This window comes from Equus przewalskii, chromosome 2, assembly GCF_037783145.1.
Source record: "Equus przewalskii isolate Varuska chromosome 2, EquPr2, whole genome shotgun sequence".
NCBI lineage: Eukaryota > Metazoa > Chordata > Mammalia > Perissodactyla > Equidae > Equus > Equus przewalskii.
Genome location: NC_091832.1, coordinates 30,203,912 through 30,215,596, shown reverse-complemented (window position 1 = coordinate 30,215,596; position 11,685 = coordinate 30,203,912). Strand labels below are relative to the sequence as shown.

At 55.5% G+C, this 11,685-nt stretch overlaps 1 long non-coding RNA gene across 1 annotated transcript; it reads left to right on the top strand.

Annotated features, from left to right (window-relative positions):
* The first annotated feature begins 462 nt into the window (after positions 1 to 462).
* LOC139078751 (uncharacterized) lies at positions 463 to 7,780 on the top strand. The gene is made up of 3 exons (XR_011531798.1): positions 463 to 647; positions 6,033 to 6,122; positions 7,626 to 7,780. It is a non-coding gene; the product is annotated as an uncharacterized lncRNA (long non-coding RNA).
* Positions 7,781 to 11,685: the final 3,905 nt, after the last annotated feature.

Sequence of the window (11,685 nt, the reverse complement as noted above, 5' to 3'; positions counted from 1 at the left end):
TGTGCCTTAAGAATTGTGTCCCCACAGCACTTGTTAGGGGGCCCAGGAGCCCAGTTCAGGGCCAGGGCATCGGGGATCCCGTTTAGTAGGTCTGGGGTGGGCCTGAGCAGTCGATTTCCACCAAGCTCCTCACCCCACCCTGCCCCAGGGGGTCCTGATGTGCCCGCTGGTTAGGAACCACTGGGTGGCACGGACACGTGGAAATCCGGGCCCAGCCCCCTCTCGGCCGCTGTCACTGACGGCCGCTGTTTGCTGACTCTAAGTCCCCAAGAAGGAAGTCGAGTCACCTGGAGGCGAACGTGGGCTCAGGAAGGCATCAGGGATTCTGTGACTTGGGCATGCAGGGCCGCAGTCCCGTCACACCCTGTCCCCACGGCATCAGACACAGGGTGTGGTTGGCAGGGAGGACGAGGGGTGGGTGTGGCTCATGCGGGCACCCCGCCATCCTGGCTACCCTGCCAGCCGAGTGGCCCTGGGCGGGCTGGGGAGCAAGACTTGCCCTGGGCTCCCCCAGAAAACAGAGTGACGTGGCTGGCTCCCCGCCCTGGCAGTGCCCGTTGACCTGGGAAGCCCTGGCGGGGCTGCGGGGGGTGGTGGCCGATGTCGAGGTTCCTGAAGCTTCCAGCTCATATTTCCTGAAGGAGCAGGTGAGCGTGGACTGGGGGCAGATTCTGAGGCTGTCAGCCCCGATGCCACCCCCACGGCCCGTCCTTCAGACGCTGGGCAGTTTACGGCATCGCTGCCAGGACATCGGCTCATGGGCTATGGGCTGGGACCAGCGCCCCCTCAGGCAGATGTCCCTTTGACAGAGTCACTGCCGAGGGTCTGCAGTTTGGATGGGAGCCTTGGGGCGCGGGGGTGTGGCCTCGGATGATTTCACATCTGCCTTCGCCAGTCCAGGACTCGCCAGGTTACCTGTTCTCCAGAAGGACCCCCTCCTCGGGGCCCGCCTGGGACTCAGGGCTGCCTCTCAGCTGTCAGAGAAGCTGCCGTTTTGTGTAACTGGGCCTGAAGAAACGGGGCAGGGCTTCAAGGAGGCCAGGCAGCAGACCCAAAAGACACTTCGACTCTGGCTCCTGGTTGGTTTGTTTTGGAGGGAGAGGCAACTAGGAGGAATTCTTGGCCGTCGCCCCGAGCTGTAAAAGCTCCGAGGCGAGGGGCGGTGGCTGTGGGCGAGGGGAACGCCCTTGGTAGGGATGGTGGGTAACGTCAGATTGAGCCATAGATCTGTGGGGAGATGAGACCCCCAGATTCCCGGAGAGGAAACTGAGGCTCAGGGTGGTCAGTGGGGAGCCCAGAGTCACACCGTTCAAGGCAAAGCTCCCGTGAACAACTTAGTGGACACCGGGCATCTTTCCAGCCACCCGCCCCTCCTCCTGGGTTTCCCCTCCCCCATGCTCAGCAGTGGCTGCGCTGTCCCCATTGTCCTTGCTCTCATCCACGTCTCCTTTTCCTTTCTGACCGCCAGTCTGGGTGACCTGTAGTGACTTCAGGCCCCACACGGGCTCCCTCAGTGGTGTGAGGCCTTAACCCCATGGCAGACCCTCCCTCCCGGCCCCTTGGGACAGCCAGACACTGCTCCGCTCTCGCTCCCTCCTCACTCCTGCTCCAGCTTCCTCTGTCCTTTGTACCTCCGGCCCCCCCACACAGGCTTTCCCAGGTCCCTGCTAACGATAATAACACGACATGAGCAACAACAATACCTCCGGTTTCCCAAGGCTCTGTACCAGGTGCTGTGCTCGGTGCTTCTAAGCACCATCAGCCTCCGCGCCCCACGTGTGGGCAAGACTATCTCCCTCTGCGGCCCGCGGGGTGGGGGCTGGCAATTTTGGAAAAAGCGGGACGCCTTTTGATGGTCTTGATGGTTGGTCAAGATGTTCTCCCAGAGGAAAAGAGATGGAAGTGGTGTGTGTGTGTGAATGACTGTGTGTGTGTGTGTGAGACCAGGTCTTGCACAAACTCCCACGCCACGTGGGAGGGGGCAGTGGGGGACAGGAAGTGAGACCCGTGGCTCCCCGCAGGTGACCGTGACCCTGGGGAGTTGGGGGAGCTGAGTCAAGCACCTGACAGTGGCGTCTCTCCCTCGCTGTCCACAGCCCCCGACCCTAGAAGGTTCTACACAGAGCGATTCTTCTTGGGATGGTTCCAGAGTTCTAACCTCTCCTCTCCCTGCACACCTTTTTTTTTCCTCAGCACAGCTTTCTTTCTGTGTGTGTGTGTGCAAGCACCTGTGCGTTTTTCCCCACTTTCATCTGACTTCCTGCGTCTCCCCTGCCTTGGTCCCCTAGATTTTCCGGAGTTGTCCTCGTTAGCGGCCCACCTACCTCCTCGTGCGAGGGGTTTAATGGCACTCGTAAAACACCACCTTGGCTTGTTTTCTTTCTTCCTCTTTCTCTCTCAGCCCCTCCGCTCCAACGCCTGGGTTTCTCCTCGCGTTTGGCCACATATGTAAAATAAATACCTCCATGTGCAGGAGGAAATGACCTTCAGGTTTGCGGGACGTTTGTCATGGGGTCTGAGTGCCACCGACAGTTCCCCGCTCCCCTGCTTTGCGGCTTCACAGCTGAGACTTCGCCTGCGAGCCAGGCCTCTCCGATCTGGGGCATCTTGGGGTCCCCTGAAGCCCTGTGGTTGCCCCCTTTCTCTTCTGGCTTTCCCTGGCTGGACCTCTGTCTGTGGACTTCTTCTGGCTTTGTGTTTTTATTTCTTTATAGTAACAAGAGAAATGGATGTTTGTCTCGCAAACTATAAACGGTATAGATGCCACGATCCTCTCTTCTTCTCATCTGAATCTCTCTCCCGATCTGTGCTGTCTTGGGAGCAGCTATAGGTTTCTCAACCCTCCTTCTGGAATGTAAGTTAACGGAGGCCACTGTTGGAATCTCTACCCCCGCAGGAGGCCTGGCTCATGGCGGGCCCTTGGCAAGGGCTGATTGAATGAATGGATGGATGGATGAAGCTGTGCCAAGCAGGCTGTCCCTGTGTGGGTGGTTGATCCCAGAAAACTCATGCTGAGCCAACCCGGAGCCAGAATATCCTTCTGGGGATGTGGCCCCACCCCTTTCTCCTGTGTGACCTTGGACAGGTGTCATTTACTTTCTGGAACTTCAGTTTTTCCACTTGTAAAATGGGGATATCGCCTGCCCAGCTCCTGTCACAGAACAGTGAGGGTCAGAGTGGACACCCCGCGGAAGATGAACTTGGAGACATCTCTGAGTGGGAAAATCTCTTTAGGACCGAGTGACACAGAATGGTGGTGCTTATTATTTTAAATCCACCTTCATCCCTCCAGATGAGGAGAAAAAGTTCTGGAAAGTACTCACCAAACCAACAGTGGTTGCCAGGAGCTCTTTTGCTTTATTTGCGATGTTTTTTGTAACAGGAATGTACTGAGGTTCTACTTTCGTATTGGAATTATTTTAGTATACTTTAGTATACTAAATATATTTTAAATATATTTTAATATATATTTTAGTATATTTTAGTATTTAGTATATATTGGAATTATTTAGTATATATTTTAGTGTGTAGAAATAAATAACAGTATCTCCATTTGTTGAGCTCCGACTCTGTAGCAGGCTGAGGATTCTTGTGATGCAATTTTACAGACGAGGAAACTGAAGCCCAAGAGGGGTGTGGCCGCCCAGGCTCACGTGGCCCGGACGGGCTGCCGTGGATTCTGAACTAAAGTGCAGCTGACCCCTGTGGGGCATTGTTGGCCCCTAAATGGACACTGATCACAGCAGCCCCTGGATGACGGACAAGGCAGGGCAGAGATTCAGGGTAGCCTCCTCGCATGAGAGGAGAAACAGCACAAAGCAGGTGTCACCAGGACGGAATTTATGACCTTGAGTTGGAGACCAAGGGGTTTGGTGTCAGAAGGACATGAGCTCGTGTTCCAGCTCTGCCACTTCCTGGCTTCGTGACCTCAGGCAAGTCCCTTCACCTCTCTGGGCCTTAGTTTGCTCGTTGACAAAAGCAGAGAGAAACTCCCTACCCTGCAGGCTTGTGGGGACTGAGCATGTTGTGGACATGAAAACACATGGAAACTGTAAACGATGCTTATTTGTTCCTGAAACGAGCATTTATAACGTACCTGCTTTCATGCCAGGCCCTTCTCTAGGACCTGGGGATACAGCAGGACAGGACAGACGAGGTCCTGGTCCCCAGAGACGACTTTCCAGCAGTAGGAGCCAGATAGTCACCTGGGAAACCAGTCAGGCAGTTCCAGGGGTGGTGATGAGGGTGCGGACAGATCTGGGCCAGACAGATGGAGCCCGCCTTGGAGGCTGGGCTGCTGAATGGGGGGGTCAGCTGAGGCCTCTCTGGGGAGGTGACATCTGGACAGAGGATGAGAGGTGGGAGGTCAGCGGATGAAGCTCTTTAGTGGAAGTGTCATGGGCAGAGGGAAGAACTGGTGTGGCTGAGGGACAAAAGGCCAGGGTGGCCAGAGTGGAGAGAGGGGTGGGAGGCAGGGCCGGAGTCTACAGGACACAAGGGATGGAGATGCAGGGACGACAGTAGATGGCTCGCTGGGGCTGCTGATGTGGCTCAGCGCCTCTACCCTCGGGCGGGGCCTGTGTGCAAGGTCTCAGGAGGTGGGCACACGTGTCTGAGGACATGTGTCCCTTTGCTGGGAGCAGAGGGGCTTCCAGGCTTGGACAGGTGAGAAAGTGGGAGGGGCCCTCAGGCAGGGCCACTGGTGGGGACGGAGGGCGAGGCACGGCCCCAAGCCCCTCGTGCCTGGGAGCTGCACCCAAGAGGAAGACGAGAGGCAGGGCAGCATTCAAGGGCAGAAATGGGGCCTGGGAAGCAAGTGGCAGGAGGAGCGCTGACAGCCACAGATGGGGGGAGATGCGGGCAGCCCAGACAGGCGCTGAGATGGCAGGACCAGGACCAGGTCCCACAGAGGCTCGGCAAGCATTTCCAGGGCAGGTTCGAGGGTGCCCCCAGCAGAGGCAGGGGTTCAGGCGGGTCGACCTGGAGGTCCCACACCCTCAAAACACCCCAAACGTCCAGTGCCCATCCACTGATCATGATCCTTTGCGAGACGGGTCTTTCTAGAAATGTCTTTTGCTCCCAGTGCAATAAGTTTGATCGGAGGAATTCTCACTTTTTAAGCTCCCTGGATAGCTGGCTTTGTCCTTATTCTTCATTCCTGGGTGAAGTCAGCTCCAGTCTTTCCGTCCTTCTGGCTGTGCAGCACTGGGCACGTTGCTCCACCTCTCTGCGCCTCTGCTTCCTCAGTGTGCAAAGCAGAGGAGAGCTGAAAGCAGGGTAGCTGGATGAGGTCCGTGACCGTGGTGATGACCGATGCTCAGTCCCAGGAATGCTGGGCCTCAGACCAGGTTCCTTTCTCTTCACACTGTGTGCGACTCACCCGGAGGCTGGGCAGCAGGTCCGTCAGCCCTCCAGCTGCTGTTCAAGGCTGGGTATCCAGAGGGAGCTGCGTCCACCATGGGAAGCTGCTGCTTCTGTCACTAGCCATGGGCTCTGTGTCGGGGCAGAAGGGGGTCTGGGGGTGGGGCAAGGGAGGCAGCCAAGAGCTGGGGCCTTCGTGGGAGCGTGGACATACAGGGCAGCCACTGTGGCGCTCAGACCGGAGCCATGCTCTGTGACGTTAGGTTCCACAAGCTCAGAGACACAGCCATTGTGCTCCTGGGTCCAACCCCCACCTCCCACCCCCCAAAAAGCACACATAAGCCCATGCCCAAGGGCCTCAGAGCTCCAAGCATGGTCGGTGGCCTGGCAGCGTCAGCATCTTCTGGGACTGGGTCAGAGGGCAGGTTTCCAGGCCCCAGCGCCGTCCTGCTGAGTCCGACTTTGCATTTTCCCAAGAACCCGGGTGACCTGTCAGTGGACTGCAGTGGGAGCCGTGCTGGTCTGGGGCTGGTGCGCCGACGTCCATCACAGCCTTATCTGTGGCAGGGGGTCCCTCACTGGGGGAGCGGGAGGGAAACGAGGAGGGCGTGCAGCAGGTGGAGGTGAGGCAGCTGCGTGCCGCAGGGATGTGCAGGGACCCCACCTTGCAGGCTCAGCGGACGAAGCAGAAAAGAGAACGAGAACCCAGCACGAAGGCGTCTCCATGTACTGGAAACATGCCCGCGGGAAAGTGATGTGAGGTCAGTGTCGGGACGGTGGGCGGGTGGAACGTGGACTCTGGTGGGGAACAGTACTGTGTCAGGCAGACTCTCCTGAAGGCGATCGCTGTTGCAGGTTATGTAAGGGAACGTCCCTGCTCTCGGGAGGCCCCGCAACATTGGGGCAGAGGGGTCCCCATGCAGCAGAATTCCATAAGAGGTAGGAAAAAAAAAAGTTGCAAAATATTAACAACTGGTGAGTCCACGTGAGAGGGATAGTGGGATTTATTGTTTTTCTTGCCACTTTTCTGACGGCTTATTTTTTTCAAAGTTAAAGTAAAATAGAATACTAAAGAAGTCAGCACAATGCCTTTGTGCAAATTATAGCAATGCATTTTATAAAGACACAGACAGACTGGTAAAGTGTCCCCTTGGGGATAGGGCGGGGAGGCAGGGAGTGGGGTGGGCGAGGCAGAGCGGCCCTTGCTGACTGGGGAGCCCCGGGTTCTCGGAGGTTGATGGTGCCCCCCACTGCCCCGTGGTGTGGAGTGGACAGGACCGGCTCCCTTAGCCCTCTCCGTCTGTGAGAGGGGACGGCAGCACCTTGCCTCTGCGTTGCTGTCCGGCTGAGGCCCTGGTGTTTGAAAAGCCCTCTGCACAGCGCTTGGCCCATAGTGAGGACTCAGCAAACGTGGGCTGTCCCCGGCCTGGCTCCTCCTGCCATGGGATCACAGACCCTGGAGGTCACAGAACCCACCCCTCCTTCCTGTGACTATGGTGTCCTGCTAGGCAGGGCCCAGCCTCCGCTTGATCTCCTCCGATGACAGGACGCTCTCTCCCCACCCATCATGGCAGCTGGCTCCATCTGAGGCAGGTCTGTGGGCACTTCTTCCCGACATGGAGCCCTGCTTTCTATGCCGGGGGTCTCCTTCCACGGGTTCCAGTCCTTTCTGTCAGGACTGCGTGGAGCACATCGCACGTCTCATCCGCTGACACGTTGCAGCCATCTGGGCCTCCTCTCTGGTCCCTCCAGCCATCCTCCACTGTGATGCTCCAGGCCCCTCACTCTTCTTACCTCCCACCTGCCGACCCTTGCATTCGTCTGGATCCTTCTTCCATGAGGGACTGAAAGCAAGACTCTGGGTGCAGAGTGCAGATAGGGTACGGGGCCTTCGGCATCCTCGCTGTGTGGGGTGGACCTACCCGACTCCATGGCTTTTGCCAGCTCCTTCTCTCCCTCCCTCCCTCTCTCTCTTCCTCTCTCTCATTCTTCTCCTTCTCTGGGCATCCTAAAAGGACAGGCCTGGCTGTGTGCAGCTTGGAGGCGGTGCTCCCAGGCTGTTCCTCTTCCTCCCTTTGCCAGAGGAGGGTCAGGCTGAGCCAGCCATGGGCCGGGAGACCGGAGGAGACCCTAGGAAACCACAGGGATTTTTAACTGAAAATACGTTTGCTTCCTCTCTCTGTTTTTTGTTTTTTTGTTTTTTTTGTGAGGAAGATTGTTCCTGAGCTAACATCTGTGCCAATTTTCCTCTATTTTGTTTGCAGGATGCTTCCACAGCATGGCTTGATGAACAAGTGTGTAGGTCCACGACAGGGACCTGAACCTGTGAGCCCCAGGCCATTGAAGCAGAGCGCACGAACTTAACCACTATGTCACCGGGCTGGCCCCACTTCCTCTCTTCTTTTAATTACAAAAATAAAACAAGTTCATTGAAAAAATGTGAAAATTCAGAAGCGCCATATGGAGTAAAAAGCAAAGCCCTTTTTCCTCCCTCTCCCTCCCCAGATCTTACCCCTGTTGACAGGTTGGTGTGGCCCCTCCCGGGCAATTTTCTTTCCACAGGTAAGTAAATTTTTCTTCCTCTCATAGGGGACACCACCCGTAGTGACAGTTCATTTATCAGGGACACGTTTCCACGTTGGCACACAGAGCTCAATCTCATTCTGTCTTATTTTTTCAATGAAATATGAAAAACAACTGTATTAACTGTTTTTGGAAGAAAGCTATGCCTGTGGCAGCCACACACACAGCATAAAGGGCTTACACCGAAAAACGACTTATTTCCCGCAGCAGAGCCCCTGTCCCACCCGCACTGACCAGCTCAGACTTCTCCCGGCGCCCCGATGGGCTCTCCATTGTGGAAATGTGCAGGGAGCGGGTCTCCTGTGCTGGTCTCATGTCGCCCAGGAGCACAAGGTGTGGGCGCGCCATCCTTTGTGACAACCTGCTGCTGATGACACCTGGGTTATGTTTAGCTTTTCACTTTTGCCCCCACTGCACAGACACCCTTCGGCCTGTGGAGGGCATATTCCTAATGGTGGGGCCCCAGAAGTGGGCTGGCTGGGCCACAGCTGCACCTGGTTGCTGGGTGACATAGTTGTCCCAGTGGCCCCAAGAACCCTGATTCCTGAGGCCCAGGTAACACCAGAGGGGGAAGCACCGGGCCAGGATCCAGGAGGCCTGGGTTCTGACAAAGTCACTCCTCCTCTCTGAGCCTCAGTTTCTTCCCCCTGGAGCAGGGATGCTGGCCCGGAGGGTCCCTGAGGCCCCTCCTGACTGGCAGTGGGATGGCAGGCTGGACTGCAGAGTGAGGGCACTTCTCCGAGCGCGGCCGCCTGCTCTCCGGGACTGACTCTGCTCTGGTCACTGTGAGAGGCTGGTGGACTTTTCTGGTGGTTTGAGGGGTGGGGTTCAGGTTCTGCTCTAGGACATGCCCGGGTGGAGCTGGCCCGTCTGTGCCCCTCAGAGGGGAGCTGGCCCTGGTGTAGGAGGGGCCGGGGGGCCTGGCGGGAGGCTTGGGTTCCTAATCAGCCTCCTGTCCAGGATGTGAAGTCCTGTCACGTGGCCCTGGGAAGGGCTTGTGTCATTTAGGGTCCCGTCAAGAAACAGAAACAGCCCAGGGATTTCAGATAAGGGGACTTGATGGAGGGACATGGTCACACAGGTTACGGGAGAGCCGTGAAGCCAGAGAGGGGTGATGAGTCAACCCCGAGGTCAGCCACTGTGGGAAACTGCCCCCACCCAGGAGATGGAGGGACTGGGAAGGGGCGGGGTTTGAAGAGCTCAGACCCCCAGCCACCTGTGCCGGCTGGAACCTCGTTGGGTGGGAGCTGGAGCACAGAGGAAATGTGGCTGCTGCTGGGCATCCCACTGGGGCAGATGTGAACGGGGAGGAATAGTCTAGCTTCTCTCTTCGCTCCCTCCCTCTCATTCTCCCCAAGTGCCTCGCCTTGGCGGAACCAGCTGGAAACCCGCCAGCATGGGAGCCTGGCAAGGCAGCCCACGGACATCAGCCCCCTGCAACACAGAGAGGAACATGTTTGAGGCTGGAGGCCCGGACCTGGCCCAGTGACTATTGTTCTTAAATGCTTCCCGTGCTGGGGAGCTCACTCTTTAACTCCAGAGGTGGCAGCAACAGCCCGTTTCGCTGCCAGCTGAGTATGAATGTTGGTTTAGAATAAGGGAAAAACATTGGTGTCCCTGGGACTCCCAACCTAGAGACGGGGGGCTTGTCTCTGGAGCATGAGCCCTTCGTTTGGGACAGTTGGTGGCCTCATGCTCCCTGTCTTTGCTCAAGCTGTCATATCTGCCACGAATGCCCTTCCCCTTATCGGCTGCCCAGTTAACCCTGACCCTTCTGATGAGATTCAGCTCTTCCAGGGAACCTTCTGGAACCCGCATGCTGGGGGACAGTGCCCTGTGCCCTTCTGTGGCACCTCATGCTCCCTTCTCTATTTAGCACTAACGACATCATGTTCAACGTGAATTTCCCTGTTTGTCTCCCCGATTCTTTGGGGGTACACAGCTTGTTGGACTTGACTTTGCCTCCCCAGCACTAGCACCACGTCGTAGAGACGTTCTCTGAGGCACCTACAGTGTGCCGGGCCTACTAAGTGCTTTGCATGCATCATCTAATTTAATTCTCCCAACAACCCCCAAAGTAGGTATTATTATCCTCATTTCTCAGCTAGAGAATCTGAGGTTCAGAGAGGAGAGGGCTCCACCCCCTTCGGCTAGCGGGGGGCAGAGGTGGAGTTTGAACCCAGCTTCTCCTGGCCGTGAAGGCTGTGTTCCCGAGCCGCGGGCCACGCGGTCTTGCCGCCGTGCAGCTGGGCAGCGGGCGGGATGGCAAGAGGCGCCTCACCGGGGACGTTTTCAGTTCAGCTTCTTGCACCTCATCCCCCACTCTCTGTCCAAGCCCGTACGTCAGCCCTTACCAATGCGGAGCCCGCTCCCATGGCCACTTCTCCATTCTGAAACGACCAAGAGGCCAGGCCGGGACGGCGGGTCTAACCACAGACTGACGGCTGTTTCCACGTGTGCAAGTGGGTTTGAGCCTCGGCGCAGGTTTTCCTGGTTCTCTTTTCGCTGTTTCTCTTGCGTGACGTGTCTTGTGGCCCTGCTGTGTCTCACATCTGTTGCTTGCACTCTTTAGACTGTTCTTAATCTTCTTCATCCACAGAGCACTCTCCAGTTTGCACAGCACGTTTATACACATCAGCTCAGTGGATCTTCCCAGCAGACCTGGGACTTGGGCCTGTTTGACAGATGGAGGCTTGGAGAGTCTCAGAAATGACAATGACAATGATTAGTTGCCCTTTATTGATCTCTTAGCGTGACTAACGCACGGTGCTAAACCATGCCACATACAGAATTGCCTTTAATCTTCCCAACAGCTATATGAGGTAGATAGTGTTACTATCCCTAATTTAGAAGTAAGGGAACTGAAGCCCAGAGAGGATAATTGACTTGCCCAAGGTCACACAGCAGCAAGGCCAGACCTGGAACCTATCTCTTGATTCCTGTTCCAGGGTTCTAACTAACTCTCGAGAACAGCCACAAAACTGAAAAAAACACATTACTATATTTCGACAAATCTACGACATCATTGAATATAGACACATCACTATTTTACATACCCTAGGAAATAAAAATGCTGTCAATTAAACTAAGATACAGTACTTTCTTATACTTAATAAAAGAGCTCTTTTAGACTTAGATTCATCTCATATGTGTATACCACTCTTGTGCATACATTAAAGGAATGTTTATATGAAAATAACTTTATATGAAATGAAATTAAATTTAGATGAAAATAAAATTCACATTCAAAAATCTGCCAGAGTGACCAATGCCCACGCTTTTTCACATAATATTGTCCTCTGTGCCAGCAAGTGTCGGTGACACACATTTCTCTCTCTTTCTCTGTGCGTATTTTTGTTTTTAAAGATTGGCACCTGAGTTGACATCTGTTGCCAATCTTCTTTTTTTCTTCCTTTTTTTTCTTCTTCTTCTTCTCCCCAAAGCCCCCCAGTGCATAGTTGTATATTCTAGTTGTAGGTCCTTCTGGTTGTGGCATATGGGATGCTGCCTCAGCATGGCCATGTCCTTGCCCAGGATGGGAACTGGTGGAACCCTGGGCTGCCGCAGCGGCGCACACGAACTGAACCACTCGGCCACGGGGCTGGGTCCATGTTTTAAAAAACATTTTATTGAGCTGAAGCCTACATATGATAACGTGCACAAATTATATCTGATGAGTCTTTCTCTGTGCCTGCATACAGCTGTGACCACTGGTGGGCCGGTGGTTAAATAGTCAAGGAT